We start from the raw sequence: 16,851 nt of genomic DNA, 5'->3' as shown, positions 1-16,851 counted from the left end.
ATGAGAGATGAGGGAGCTTGGTTAAAGCAAAACTATCTAACCACTGAACATACAAGTTTATGGCCCCAAACCTCCATTACTAAGTGTAAGAGGAAGGTTTGTAAAAGATGATACTGGAAAATAAAAGTAAAACAAATTTTAGTTATAGCTCACATAATAATTTTCTTTCTTTTTCTTTTTTCTCTCCTCCCTCCCTCCCTTCCTCCATTTCCTCCCTTCCTTCCCTTCCTTCCCTTCTTCCTTCTTTCCTTCCATTATTTCAGTGGCAAGTCACATTCAGAAATGGAGAAGTCCAGAAACTGAGGAAATTATAGAAGCTCTAGATATGAAAATGATTTTATAGGATTAAAAATAGAATCAGTGAAATAAAGATTTAATGACCCAGTAACATTTTGGAGAAGAGTAGCATAGCTCCATTTATCTATAGTCAAATAAATAGAGTTAAAAAGTAAAAACTCATCACCATTGTTGATTAGTATAGGTAAGTTTTTCACCTAGTGAATAGGTAAGTAGTTTAAATCAACCAAATTTATTTAGCTTCACCTGAAGGAAAGGGCTTAGTTTTTGCAAGAGCCATGCAGATTAGATGCAAAGAATAATAACTTTTTAGTAATTATTAACCGGCCTCTTTTCTAATTCCCCATGGTAGCTACTTCAGATTTTACTTTTAAAATCATCAAATTTTCCCCCTGTCTTCTTTTCTCTTGCTCTGTTTGCTCTTCTTAGATGATTTCATTTAGTCCCACACTTGCGTTTAAGTATGACCCATATATATGCTAATGACTCTTACATCGGTCCATTTCTCCTCAAGGTTTCTCTCCTGAGCTCTAGGTGTATCTATCCAACAGCCCCTGGGCATCTCTTAATTATTCCACCCCAAACCACTGCATTCTGAGCAAGCCCAAGGCAAACAGGCTTTTCCTCTTCTTTTCCTTGTGGTGAATACCACAATCCTGCCAGTTCAATTAGGAATTCCAGGAGCCAGTCCTAATTCCTCCTTCTTTCTTCTTCTTCACAAGCAGTCGATAACCTAGTCATATAGCCTTGACCTCCTCTCTGTACATTGACTTGATTCTTCATTCTATCCTTTGAGTGGATCTGACAAGGCTCTAGGACAGATCTTTGTCCTCCCCTACCCCATTTTAGCTATTGCAGTGTCTTCTTCAGAGTGCCCTCATGTATAATTTTCTGTCTTCCCTCCATTCTATTTTCTACCCTGCTGGCAGTGTGGCCTTTTGGTTGGAAATGCAGCTGTGTGATTCCCCTCTAAACATCCCCTTTCTGGGGAAATAGGGTAAATGTTATGCTCCATAGCATGGTGTGCCAAGATCTTCTGGATTTGGCTTCTACTAAACTTCTGCCTCAGTTCTTATGATCCCATCTCACATTTAAGCTCTGCTATCATTAATTTGATCTCCTTGAATGTGCTACAATCACCCAGGCCTCTGTGCCTTTGCTCTCTCTCTGTTTTGGCCCATCATGTCCTCCCATTTTTCCATTTTGCCTTTTCTGCTCCATGGTTAAGTCTCAGCCCAGTACTTTCTTCCCCAGGAAGGCCTCCATGACTTCTCCAAAGAGGACGTCTTCTGAAGTACCAATTTTGTCATTGAAAAACAGTTCTCGTTTTAAATGTACAATTCTTTCATTCTTACTGTTCAAACTTTTTTTTTTTTTGCTATGCCCATTGATAATTTCTTTGTAGGCTTTAAAATATGGTTGATCTGCATGTGAGGTAGTTTGTGACCTTCTTGAGCTGAAGGACTATGATCCCATTATCTCAGGGGCTGCAGCAACAATCAAGAAATTTGCTTTAGGTGACATCTGAGGTATGATGAGACTTTCTAAGCAAGAAGGAAAAAAAGTGGAAAAAAATAACTGGAACCTTATTTGTATTAATTTTAGTATTAAATATTGTAGTCATGTAAGAATTAACTAATCCCACAGATACTTTAAGTACACTTGGCACATATTTGTCACTATACATGTGGACTGTATTAACTTGCTTATTTTGTGTCTGTGTATCATTGACACTTAACCTCAGAGGCTTTTTGCTGTTGTTGTTTGTTTCCTAGCTGTGCCCCATGGAGGTGACGTGTAAGTCTCCAGCAGACACTTCACATCTGTTGTAAAGCAGGGCAGTCTCTTGTGATCCGGAATGTGTTTACTGAGACAACAGTTTTCTTTTCTGTGGAAAAGAAAGCCATTTTCATGTTTTTAGGCCCAACTGTAACCCATAACTGGACCCTTTTGTCCCATTTCTTGTTGAAGTCAGATAACAATCTCCAAAGATGGGCAGTTGCCACTTTCATGCTCCTTGCTGGATGCCTCTATGAATTCATTGAAGACGAATCAAACCACTTTAGTTTCACACAACACCTTTCAAAGAGACAATCACTTGCTCTGGAAATATGTTGGAATAGTTCTTATAAATAAAAATTATAAAAACAGCCAAAAATGACATTTACCTTTCAGCTGGAGGTAAAATTCCCCTGGCCGGAAAGCTAACAACAAGTCTTTAGTAAGAGTATTATTCATTTTCTATTGCTGCTACTGCAAACTTAGTGATTTAAAATACCAAAAACTTACTATCTGATGGTTTTGGAAGTTGTAAGTCCAAAACCAGTCCTTTTGGAGGTTCCTTCTGGAGGCTCCTTCTGGAGGCTTGGGGATAGAGTCGTTTCCGTGCCTTTTCCAGTTTCCACGGACTGCCTGCTTTCCTTGGCCCATGGTCCATTCCTCCGTCTTCAAAGCCTGCAGCATGGTATCTTCAAATCTGTCTCTCTCTCCCTCCATCCCTCCCTCCCATTCTCTCTCTCTCTGTCTCTCTCTGCTTCCATCACTATATCTCCTTCTCCAACTCTGACTCTCCTGCCCCCCTCTTATAAGGACCCTTGTGATTACGTTGTGCCCCCTGGGTAACCCAAGATAATGCCCCCAGCTCAAGATCCTTGTCTTAATCACATTTGCAAAGTCCCTTGTGCTGCTATGGTAACATGTTCACAGGTTCTGGGCATCGGGCATCTCTGTGGGCCATTAGTCACCCCAGCACAGTAAACGTTTTATAATAATGCCTATTTAGTGCTAAAATCCTGAAAATGCTTATTACCTAGGAAATCTGACTATTGCTGCTAGGAATTAAAATATTAACACCTACTTAAGAAGTATAAAAAACATTTTTGTCTATTACCATTTGACTTCTGAGGGCCAAATATGGAATTTTTGTGCAGTTTATTCAGAGGTAAAAATGTTAGGGTGAGTGGGGAATTGAGGATGAGATTCACAAAGCCAAAAAGGAAAGTAGGAGGTTGAGAACTGGAAGAAGTACATCCAGAACGGTGGCTATCATGGGAGTGAGGTAAAAGTAATTCAGCATTCAGACTTTGGCAGAAGGACCCCTGGCAGCCTAAGATTTTTACTACTTGGTACAGAAATCTATACTGGAAAATAAGATGTAGCTCTGCAACTAGCTGGATTAAAAAGGATATATCTATGTGAATCCTTCAAGTATCAGATTGACCCCTCCATGCTGGGACCGTGGTGTTTCCCCACGTTTGACCTACAGGAATTACACAAGTTTGCAAGCCCCGGAAGCTTGAATTACCATTTCTGTGACCTTGCAGAGAGTCTGTGCTTAATCAACCCGTGTTCAACTTGGCAATGCTGATCCTAATCCTTCAAAAAATGGAGTGTATATGTTTAGGGACTGCAGATACACATCTTGCAGTTTTTTTGTATTAGTAAATTGGTATTCGTTGAGCAGCATAAGAAAATATTAATCTTTATTGCACAATCAGCAAGTCCTGCTTCAGAGGCCAAATATTTGAATAGGAAAGAGAACAACTGCAGATCCAACCCAGCGTGTCCACTTTGCTTCACTTTCTTATTAAAAACTCCAAAGGGCCAAAGTTTAGAAGGAATGAAAAATTATCAAAGTAGCTCCGAGTGCTCTGTAATGTTCCAAATTTCAGCAGCAAGCATTGGTTATTTTTAACTGTAATCTTATGCAAATCTTGAAAAATGAAGATCTTTTCTCCAATAGAAAATTTGCATCTCATTGTAAAAGTGAACACCTCATCCTTGGCTTACTAATTTTTAAAGTAGCAAGCTTTTTATTTTTTAATACGTAATGTATAGCTACCATTATGTAATAAAAGTAAAGCATTGTAATGAAATGGTTTCCCACAAGTGTATTTCAGGCATGAGTCCTAGAGATACCGATTTTTATGAATATACAATGTAACCTGAACTTTCATGAAACAGAATAAAATATAGTGAAAATTCTTATAGGTGGCATCTCTAAATATTGGTTTCACAAAGAGTGAGTAAAAGGGCACACACACGCTTCTAATATATTTAGTATTTTAAAACATGCAGGCTTTCTTCATGTGGTAGCTGACTTTTTTTTTTAATATTGTGGGATAGGGCTTCAAATTTTCTTCTTTCTCAGTCAATAATTAATTTCGCTAAGATCATTTACTTGCAAAGTCATTTGTTTCTTTCCCTACTGATCTGAAATGAAACATTTATAATAATCTAATTTCTGATGTATTTGTAGGTTTCTTTATTTTTTCACTGATTTGTTTCTCCCTCTGTGCCAGAATGTAGAAAGGAAATATTTTGATTACTGTGGCTTTATTGTATGTTTGGTTATCTCCTGGGGAGTGAATTTTTCCTTGGCTATTTATTCCTTGGTTCTTCTAGATTTTTTTGTTTATTTTCTTGGGGTAGGGTTAGGAACATGTTGGAAACAATGTAGTTATTTTAGGTTATTTGTGTTTTCTTATTCCTTTGTTTTTGATTTTGTTTGAAATGTTTTTTTATTGTTTTTTTTAAATTTTTTGATAAAGTTAAAAAAACAATGAATGAATATGAAAAAAAGTAAACGAACAATGGGGGAAGAGGGGGATGGAATGTTTTGGATGTTCTTTTTTATTCCAATTTTTATTTTATTTTTTGGAATAATGAAAATGTTCAAAGATTGTGGTGATCAATGCACAAATATGAACAACTGTACACTTCGAAAGATTGTATGTTATGTGAATATATCTCAATAAAATTGCATTAAAAAAAGTCTTAGTTTGCTAGAAGTGCTGTAACAAAGTACCACAGACTAGTTTCTTTCAATAGCAGGGATTTTTAGAGGCCAGAGGTTCTGGCGCTCTGGTGGTGGTTTGATGGCCAACCTTAGCTCAGTCTCTGCCGCTGTGACACGGCCACCTGCCTTCCTGTGTGTCCTACTGCTACTGTGTTCAAATTTCCTCTGTTCGTAAGGATTCCAGTCACACTGGATTCAGTTCCGTCTTGATTTGGTTTGGCCTCATCTTAACTAACAGGATCTTTGAAAATCCAATTTACAAAGAAGTCCACTTCCACAGGATCAGGGGTGGGATTTGAACTCATGTCTTTGTGGGGGCATCATTCGATCCATAGCAATTAGAATTCTTAGAAAATTATTTCTTTTGGATTTTCCATTTTTGTGTCTAAAATGTTCCGGAGTATTTTTCTATAATTTTGAAGATCATCTTAATTTCTGTAGTTGTCATCTTTCTCCTTCATACCATCCTAACATACCACCTTAAATTTTTTTCCCCTGTTAGACTTGCTGTAGAGCTGTTTAATTTATTGGCCTTTTTGAAGAACAAGATTTTGGGATTTATTGTCCAAGCTTACTTTTACATTTGTTTCTATTTGATTACATTTTCCCTTTTATTTTTATCTTTTTGTTGATTTTGCTGTCCTGTCCTTTGATTTCTTGAATTGTACGCTTAGTGCATTTATTTTGTCATTGTTATTTGTAAAGCATGTTCTCAAGGCAATGGATTTTGAACTGATTACTATTTACTGCCTCCTCCCACTGAGTTATATATGAATGCTTTCATGTTGTCACTTCAATTATTAATCACTTCTCTTAATTTAGTCTTTAATTTAAGTATTATTTAGAACATTTTAATTTAAAAGGCTATAGACTTCATTTCTGGGGAGAGAGAGGAACTCTCCTTTTTTTGTTTAAAAAAAAAAAGAATAATTGGGCCAGATTTCTATTGTGGGGAATGTGTATAGGAGTGGAACTGCTGTATTTTAAAATATGCTTAATCAATTTTCTAAGATAAAGGTGCTGCAAAAATAGAGCAAATGAGATTGTCTCTCAGAAAATCAAACTTGGAAATGCCAAAGGAAATGTCTGTGGAGTATACCTCTGTCCTGTTAAAAGTGGGGACTGATGGAGAGCTATAAAGCAGACTTAAATCTGGATTCATGGAAATGTCGGTTTCTGTGAGGCCTCACTGTAACAATCAAATCTCTATCAAAATGTTACATCAGTACAGAATTTCTGTATTTCTGTTTAGGGTGATGGAAAAGCTTTGGTAATAGAGGGTGGTGATGGTAAGAGAAAATTGCAAATTTAATTAACACCACTGAATTATATATTTGAATGTGACTCAAGGGGGGAAATTTTAGGTTTTATATATGTAACTTGAATAAAAAGTTTTAAAAACCATAGGAATAGGCAACTCAAACAGTGACCCCTAATGTAAACTATGGGCTATAGTTAATTGTATAGTTATACAAATATTGTTTCAGCAATTGTTAACAAAAGTACCACACTAATGAAGTGTGTAAATAATAGGCAAAACTGTATGTATGGGAATTCTGTCCTTTCTGCACGATTTCTCTGTAGCCTTACAAATTCTCTAATAAATATATATATATTAAAAAGTTAAAAAATCTCTACTATACCCCAAGTTGAGCAATTTTGAGGGGGTTCTGTTTTTCTCTCCCCAAAATGCCTAATTAAAACCTATCTATGTAAAAAAGTGGCTGGGAACTGTAAGCATAGTGATACTGTGGAAGTCTACTGAACTTGAACTCGGAAGCCCTGGGTTTGAATCATAGCTCTTATGCCTTCCAACAAGGGGCACATCCTGCCCCACTTGAGGCCTCAGTTTCTTCCATAAATGGAGAACAGCATCACCAGCCTCGTCTCCCTCTGACAGTTATTTGAAAATTTAGAGAATATGTGTAAGAATATTTTTTAAAATTGTAATTATCCAAAGTAAACAGTTGTTTACATGGGATAGAAATTCATTGGAAAGGGGGTGTTTGTCTTACAAAACAATTAAACAGTGACAGCCAGGAAACTATCTCCCAGACCTGACTCTGCTACCAGTGAATTGTGTGACCCTGGGTAGATAATTTAACCTCTCTGAGCCTCAGTTTACTCATCTGGTAAGTGAGAGGTTAGATCACATGCCCCCCAGGCTCTTTCCAACTCTGAAATGGTATGGCTTTATGATGTCCCTGGCTCACCCCTCACAGACTTGCCCTCTTTAAACATCACACTTCCAAGTCTTACCGAAAGCTCTTCCCTGTCTCCCAGCCTTGTGGGAAGTTGCCTCGTTGCTCTGTCACTGTCATTTGACTCTGAATGTATTACACAAAAGACTTCTCCAGGTTACATTGCTACTTACTGGCTGCCTCTTGCTTTTATCATAGTGACTATAATAGATTGGTAAGTGGTTGACAATACAGTACATAGTCAAATCAATTAGAAGTATGCCTTAGACACAAACGCAGGGACACTAACTTGGCAAAGAGAAATGACCTCTCTGCTTTGTGCTTCCTTATTTGAGGAAACTCAGACATCCTTTATGAAGATGTGAAAACGTCAGACTGTTTTGCTTTTCTGGTTCCTAGAATACTGGAAAACATTATGATTAAGGGGCCATTTTTTTCCATTGGTATTTAGCCTAGGTGTTTTCAATATTTGTACTAATGCTGAATTAGATCTCCCCTGAGACAAAAATCTAGGCCCTTCTGAGTAAGAGCACATAGACATGCATAAATGTTTAGGCAGATAAGAATAGTTTCTATGTAATGTGTTATATCTTCCCAGAGAAATCTGCAGCACTGCTACTAGCATGTTAGCCCATGAATCCCCAATAACAGATTCTATGGGCAGAATTGAATTCAGCGTCACCCTGGCAGATACAAAGAGTTATATGCCAGGTTGGACTTCTATCAAAAACAGAGTTTATGTATTTAAATATAATACTCTTTTCCCAAGGTAAGGAGCTTAGTCTCAATCTTGCCAAATGTGGGATCTAAAACCTGAGAATCTGGAAGCAGGAATGAATTTTCACTTAAGAAGAAGTTTAGAGTTGCAGGAGGGAATAACTTTTCTAGAGTATGAAGCAGAGGGGTGACTTCAGGGCATGACTCTGGGGGCTCAGAAGATCACGAGGTCTGGGGGCCTATGGGCTGGCTCATAGCCGGGATCCATCAGAGGCTTATTGAATGAATGAAGAGCACTAACCAACTTTTCCACATTCTTGGGAAAAAGAGATAATGGGAGAGAACATTTTTTTTTTTTATGTCATGTCTTATTTTTGCCCTCTCTTACCCTTCCTGATAATCTTCATTTCTACACTCTTCTCCAAACATCTCTCTCCTGTCTTTTCCCATCAGCCTGTAGCACTCCCTTTAGTATTTCCTGTAGCGTCAGTCTCTTATTCACAAACTCTCTCAGTGTCTGTCTGAAAATATTTTAATCTCTCCCTTATTTTTGAAGGACAGTTTGCCGGATATAGAATTCTTGGTTGGCAGTTCTTCTCTTTCAGTATCTTAAATATATCATACCACTATCTTCTCGTTTCCTTGGTTTCTGTGGAGAAATGTACATAGTTTTATTGAGCTTCCCTTGTATGTGATGGATCACTTTTCTCTTGCTGCTTTCAGAATTCTCTCTTTGTTTTTGACATTGGACAATCTGATCAGTAAGAGTCTTGGAGTAGGTCTGTTGGGATCTATTCTGTTTGGGGTGTGCTGTGCTTCTTGAATCTGTAATTTTCTGTCTTTCATAAGAGTTGGGAAATTTTCAGTGATTATTTCTTCTATTATTCTTTCTGCCCCCTTTCCCCTCTCTTCTCCCACTGGGACACCCATGACATGTATATTTGTGCACTTCATGTTGTCACTCAGCTCCCTAAGACCTTGCTCTTATTTTCCATTCTTTTCACCCTCTGTTCTTTTGTGTGTATGAATTCAAATGTCTGGTCTTCCAATTCACTGATCCTTTCTTCTACCTGTTCAAATCTACTGTTGTATCCCTCCATTGTCTTTTTCATCTCCTGCATTATACCCTTCATTCCCATAAGTTCTGCCATTTGTTTTTTTGAGTTTATGAATTCTTCTTTATGGTCATCCAGTGTCTTCCTTATATCCTTCATCACTTTTGCTATATCTTCCCTCAGTTCATTGATTTGATTTTTGAATTGATTTAGGAGGTTTGTTTGAACATCTTTATTAAGTTCTTTGTTCAGTTAATTGAATTGATTTAGCATTAGTTGCCTCAACTCCTGTATCTCAGCTGAACTATTAGTTTGCTCCTTTGGCTGGTCCGTATTTTCATGTTTCCTAATAGGGCTTGTTATCTTAAGCTGTTTAGACATCTGTGTTTCTTGATTAGTTTATCTGGGGCTCATTTTCCCTCTTTTACCAAGGGTTTTCTTGTTGGTTGGCTTTGTTCTCTAACCTTTGGTGTTTAGTTCAGCTTATTCTAGGCCTCTAACTTAGATTCTATTTAGTTGATCAGAGTTTTTCACCTCTTGCTTTTCTGTTTCTTGCTCTGCCTCTATGTAGCCTTTTTGTGTGAGGGTCTCCTCAGATATGGTCAGCACCAGTCAGGTTTTCTGAGTCCAGAGAGGCCCAGGTCTCAGGAGGAGGGTATGGAGTTTCCTTGAGAATGAGACCCTCCTGTGCGGCCTTTAGACTCTGTGCTTTTCCTATGCTGTCCAGCAGGTGGTGCTTGCCAGCCCGCAGCTCCCCAACCAGTGTGAGGTGGTGTGGAGCCTTTAGTTCTCCCAGTGACCCTGACCCAGTAAGACTGACTGAAGCTGGTTTCTGAATTCCAGCCCCTGGGGTCTGAGTTCCCCAAAGGAGGACTGCCACTGGAGCTGGGCCATTCCCCCCTTTTCTTGGGGAAGTTATGGTCTTTAGCGAATTTTCTCCACTACTAGACTTATTGCTTTCATCTCTCAGAGCTATCTTAGCTCTGCTCTGCCTGGGCCCAAATTGCAAGTCTTTGAGGCTTTCTGTAATGGGCTGCTTAGACTAGTTATTTAAAAAAAAGAGAGAAAAAGATTTAAAAAAAAGGAAAAGAAAAAAGAAAAAGAAGGGCCCAGTGTAGACTATTTAAAGAAAAGTCCTTTAATTTAGTCCTTGCAGTTCTGATGGGCTATTGTTATGCAAAAAGACAAGGAGTTGGAGGCAATTGAGGCACAATCAAGAAACCAGAAAAAATGGCTTTTCAAAGAAGGGCCCTGTCCCCTTGGGTTTGCATATGTGCCTGATTTTGTTTGAGCCCAGCCCTTCTCCATATTATGTTCACCCCCAACTCCAATAGTCTCTGTTTTTGTTTATTTATTTATTTATTTGCTGTTTTTGCTAGCCCTGTCTCCTCTCTGCCAGGCTGACTACTCCCAGATTCTCTGGTGTTTGATCTCAGTTTATTTATGGTTGGAGTTTTTGTTCAGCAGTCTTGAGTTTGTTAATCTGTTCTGTAACTGCAGTCCAACCTCCTGGTTCCTAGCACCCATGGCCTCTCCTCCCTGAGGATTGTGCCTGGCAGGGAGGGGTGTGGGCCTCCCTGCTGTGAGAACTTACAGATTCTGCTGATCTCAGCTGCTCCATGCACTCATGAGTGTTGTATGAGACGTGTCCAAACTCAAATTCCTCTGCAGTGTGCAGTCCACGCAGTTCCTGGCTCTCTACCAGCTGCCCCAGAAGAGTAACTAAAACCCACACCTCATTACTTCACCATCTTGCCCTGCCTTATTATTATTTTTTAACATTAAAGACAAAAGGATAAGTCAATAGACGAGCTATGATGGAAAAATTCTTTTGACATTGAAGACAAAGTCAGTAGGATGTAAATGAGGGGTGCCCCAAAGTTTGGTGCCTACATTTGCAATCGCCATTGTTGTCCTGGCTCTTAGATTGTAGATATTTGCTAAGGCTGTCCCTGCTCCCGAAGATTCTTGTAATACACTGTTCATTTCCACCCTTCTAACATCTTGCAGGCCTTGCTCTATGCTCAGGGAGAACATGAAGGGGCCCGGGTACAGCAGACAATCACCCTGGGACTTCTAATTTCCATATGAAAGGGACTTATTTGTTTCTTTATTTTTACCCCAAAAGAGAGGGATGGGAGCATATTGCTAAAACCAGCGTGGTTTAATATATTCTTTGATTTGTGCCAAGATCAGTGTAAAATATGAATAGCTGGTTCTTTGCTCAAAGTGTGGTCTCATTCTTTTCTGGGGTGCATGCTGGAGAGAGGGGGAGTGGGTAAGTCCTTTGAAGCAATAGGAAAAGACTTTCTGCTTTGCACAATAAAGCACATGCAAAATGCCCATCCAACTCATCATGTTGACTTCATGTGCACTAACCAGAATTTTACGTTTTTCTGGAAAGTAGATGGATGCTCGTTGCAATGCTAATCTCATTGTTTTGTCACTTGGCTTTCTGACACGTCTTTAAAAGGGTGTGTGTGGATTAAGGCAGGCATTTCTGTTCTCACCATAATGAAGGTAACTCTGATACCCTGTGTCTGGTTATAAAGAATGGCAAAGCAGTGCAGGGCCAGTGTATCTATTCTTCTTTTTGACAACCAGTGATTTATAGCAACTTGCCATGCTGAGCATATGCTCTATCTAACAAGGGTAGTTTTATTATTTAAGTGAACCATGCCGGATCAAGTTCTGAGGAAAGTTTTGAAAACTGTAATTAAATGCTATAGGATGATTTTTGTTTCAGTTGATGGTTTACTCAATTGTGCACCTTCTTAGGGTCACACTGTCAAGGGCCATAAGACTTGAAATAAATTTTACTAGTGAAATTTATTACTCAAAACATTTCTGATACTTTGGAGCATTTTCCTTTTCTTTAGTTTCTTTTCTTTTTCTTTCCTCTTTGCTACCACTGACTCTACAGTTTGATTGGTGGTGTATGTATGTATGTACATATGAATTTTAGATTTGCAATCACACTTCCAAAGAGCCCATGGATAAAATTTGTAAACACATAGTCTTGATTTTCATTAAAAATTGGGCATGGATCATTACAACAGAAACAGCAGCAAAAATGCATTAATATTAGTTTTGAAAGGAATAATATATAGTATGTCTACAGGATAGGGACACAGACAAAGCCCCTTGACATTCTTGATCACATTGAACTCTCACGGTTCTTAAGTCAACCAAAATCGTTCACCACTTTTGTTTGTTTTTATTAAGTGGCCTCATCTTCATTTCTATCATTTCAGGCTGTGTTTTACTAATCAATAAATATAGGAATCAAGTGTACTGTAAAAAATTTTCAGGGCAACTTCAGCTGAAGTCACAATGTGATGATTATTATTTTTTCTTCTGAGTGACATGGACGACTCTGTCAGATTGAGTGGTTACCGGATAAATTAATGATTTGAAAATTGCCATATGCTTTCTCCTCTTGGAAACGCACAGCCCACTGACAAAGGAACCACCCGTGCCTCTGTTCAGCAAAGTGTTTCCCTCTAACTGCGCTACACCTGCAGACACTTCGCCAACGCCAACCCACTGTCTGCAAACAAATGACTGTGGATGGGACAAGCTTATTTGACAATAACTAAAGTTGTTTTAGAAGCAAATATAATTCCAAAGGGAAAAAAAACCTAATCAGGATGTTGTTCTTTTGTCACATTTAGTTACATTTTAGAAAATACCCTAATAATTTTCAGCTTGACAGGATCTCAGCATCCAGTAGAAAGCTGAGGATTTTTTATCCCATTGACAGGAATCCATTAATAAAACAACAATCTTTTGTGTGTTGTAATCTTTAATCTTATTTTGTCACATACTTCTCAGATGCATTTCCACTTGTTTTACAGTATAATTTATGGCACTGAAACAACCCCTGCCCTGGAAAAGGTCAGTCTGTCAAGGTTTACTTGTCTTTGAAGAAAAGTAATAGAGCATTATTTATGAACCGACGAATACACTTCAGTACTTTAATCAATCAGGAAGATGCTTGTATTATATTGTCTTTTGGCCCCCTCCCTCCAAAAACAAATTAGCAAAGGATATGCCATTCTTGCTTTCTCTTTTGTGTTGCAAAAGGTCTTTTAGCTTTTATGTCTCTCGGCTTTTGTGTTTATGTTGCTATGGAAATAACAAGCCTGATGATGTCTGACATGTGGGAACAATTTGTAAATTATGAGCCAGGGGTTGGTCACTTCTAAAGAACGTAGAACCTCTGGACAGATTAAGCAGCCCTATCCAATGTGCTCATCAAGTGAAATTCATCTGACAAAACCGAAGGGAATATGCAATTAAAAATCTTGTGGATAAAGGAAAAGTTGAAGAGGTCTGAAGCTGTTTTAGAGAGTATTCAGCAAAACAAAAGCAGTTACCGTGTTTTTGTACAGAAGATCCCAAAACATAACCACAGTTGGTCCCCATATGTTTCTGGAAACCATCACAAGAACAAATTAGAACATGCTGTGTGGGGAAATGAATTGGTAGTTCATTAGAGAAAACAGTCATACTTTGAACGAATATCTCTAATAAGGATTTAATTTAGGTTTAATAAGGGTGTTGGCTATGAATTAAATACCAATAGATACGAACACCATCTTATTAAAGCTTAGAAATATGTAAAATAATAACTACATATAAATATATAATTTAAAAATGGTTAAATACAGGTACATATATATTGGGTAATCTATTTTATAATAGGTTGGTAAGAAAATGTAAAACTATATAAAAATCAACTGACAGTGACTCTTTAGAACCCAGTGGAAAAAAAACCCCGACAGAACTGGAAAATCACATACATGTTTAAGATATTTTGTTTTAAATGTCACATCAACCAAAGCATCAAATAAGTATTGAAGGCATTAGGGCAATTTCCAAGTAGATTTAGAAGTAAGATAGGGTTAAATAACATTAAATTATTAGTTTATTTATTTACACCTTCCACAAAAGTTTTGATGTGGCTTCAACTTCAATTAAGACTGAAGCACCTGAACAAAAACAACTGGTTAGTTCAGTCAAAACTTTAAAAAAATAACCTCCAGCCCTTGAATGGATGACAAAAGTAGTTCCACTCCCAAATGAGTGAGCTTGTTTTTAAGCATTTAAAAATTTTAGTATTGGTTAAAAAGGATTGCTTTCATATACAAATAGGTATTTCAAATTCCAGAATGGAGTTAATAAAAGGGGTGTTTTCTCAAGGCTCAAGGAAGGAAGGGGCCTTGTGTTTGGGCCAGATGTAAGAATGAAACCCGGAAGAGCAGAGATTATGAAAAGGTGAAGGGTATTCCTTAAAGCATGGGGCCATACTTGAAAATGGTGTCTAGTTCTCCTGCCTATTGTAAATTTCCCAGTTTCCCAGTGAAACACTTAGGAAGAAATGAAGACATAGGATAAAGAAATGATAATTCACAATGTCAAAATAAAAGGCCAACAATTGCCAGAATCTGAGAAGACATAGGACGAAAATGGAATTACAATAGATAAACAATATATGAAGTCACACTTGAAACTGAGCATCATGCTTACTGGAAAGAGAGTAGAGATATACATGGTCCTTCCCAAAATAGGGGTATGCCACATTCCTTCTCAAAGTCAAGGTGCACCACAGCTGCTTCCCAATGCCTGTCCATTAGGTCATCAATTTTTACTAGATCTTGCACACTGCTTCCCTTTCTTATCACCTCCATTTGAGAAAGGTACTTCTTTTTGTTCATCATTTGGGACTTTTCATTTACCATTTGGGATCTTGCAACTCTCATAAACCAACGGGGATGGAAGGGATCGACATAGGAGTGGGAAGGAGATAGCAAGACCCCTCAGAGCCAGATATATCAGAGATCAAACGTTTTACTGAACGCATCAGCCCAGAGGGTCAGAGGACCCGGGGTGAGGGAAGGAGAGGATACCAACTCAATCACGTAAAGCAGTCTGGAGTATTGGTTAAGAGTCTAAGCTCAAGAGTAGAGAGGATAATTGGGTCAAACAATGATTCTACTATTTATGTCATCTCTAAGCCTCAGTTTGTTCATGTGGAAAATGGAGATTGTAATAGCAACTTCCTCCGAGAATTATGGTGAAAATGAAAGGAACAGCCCATGTAAACCATTTAACACTGACTGGCACATAGCCAGTGGCAAAGACTAGAGAATGCCTTTTGACACGGCTCACTTGGTCATTTCATAGTCATACTAAGGAGACACCAACTGGCTCAATTAGACTTTCCTAATGAAAAACTGTCTACTAGGGAGAGACAGTTGGTTGCCTACAAAGAAACAAAAATCAGACCGGTTTCAGGCTTTTCCTCTGCAATGTTTAGGATCAGAAGATAGTGTTCTTTATTACTCAAGAATTTTGTACACAGCTAAGTAGTTGTATGTTAAGACCACAGAATATAATTTCATATATACAAGGATTCCAAAAATATATTGTCATAAAACTTACTGAAAAGAACATTCAGAGATGGATTAAAATTAAGAACTCAAGAATTGTGAAGGCATAACATAAAAGGATAGTGGTGATTATGAACCCATCAAAGTTTAGTTGCCTAACTATTTTAAATTAAATTGTTTAGATAATTATTTTATATAATCCAGTTACAAATGGTATGAAAATATTAAAAATCATTATTGAAAGAGAAAATATATAATGTAAAAAAATTACTAAATAAACATAATCATCTCCTCAACATTTAGATTATATTAACAAATACTGAAATGTAAGGGGCAAGTAAAAGTGAGTTGTTTGTAGTCATGTAAAAATGAGTCAAAACATGAAATTCTATTTCTGATATCTTTTAAATATGAAAATAAGACATATAACTTCCAAATCCTGGAATAAGTAAAAGAATATGTCCATCTATAAAAAAAAGGGAAAGAGAAAAGAATAAAAAACCAGAAAGTTATGATGCCCATTTTGTTTGAATTTCTTGATTACAACAGAAATTTCATGAAGGCAGGGATCTTGTCTTATTTACCAACATTTTACCAGCATCAAGAGTGTTCCTGATACATAATAGAAACTCATTAGTTATTTGTTGCCTGGATGAGGACGAAACGTATCATCTTTAAAATAAACATAAACTGATAATCTTTCCCAGTAAGAGACAAAGTCTGTAAGAATTGGTTTAAAAAAAAGTATCCAACTGCTTTAAGAATTGCAGTTAAAATAAAATAAAATAAAATAGAATGCAGAATCCATATACCATCCCATTATTAATACCTTGCTTTAGTGTGATATATTTGTTACAATTCATGAAAGAACATTTTTATAATTTTATCATTGACTGTAATCATTGTTTCAGTAGGTTCACTGACTTGTAGAGCCCTATGTTGTTGTTGTTCTTGTTGTTTTATACGCAACCATATATACACCTAAAATTGACAACTCTGTATTTTATATGCATGATTTTTCTGTAAACCTACAAGTTCTCTATTAAAATAAACAAAATGATTATTTTACTAACATATTTTAGAATGTTATTTTAAATGCCATTAAAATATCAGGAACATATCAATAAACTGTTAGTATTGTTATTTGAGAACTTTACACCATGTTTTTAGTCTTGCTGTATAAGTAATCCATAAAAGTGAATATCCCAAACTTTGAATAATAAATTATGAATTGATTAGTAAGACAATAAAATTTTCATTATTTGAAAAAGGAATATAACTTTTCAAAGGGAATTTGCCCTCAAAATACTAAAGTGTAATTTAAATCAATGTGATGCTTACAGAATAGCATATAATACAGATGGATTATATGTGTATATAGTATTATT

This window comes from Choloepus didactylus, chromosome 14 (genome assembly GCF_015220235.1).
Source record: "Choloepus didactylus isolate mChoDid1 chromosome 14, mChoDid1.pri, whole genome shotgun sequence".
In the NCBI taxonomy this organism is placed as follows: domain Eukaryota; kingdom Metazoa; phylum Chordata; class Mammalia; order Pilosa; family Megalonychidae; genus Choloepus; species Choloepus didactylus.
This window is presented reverse-complemented; position numbering follows the sequence as displayed.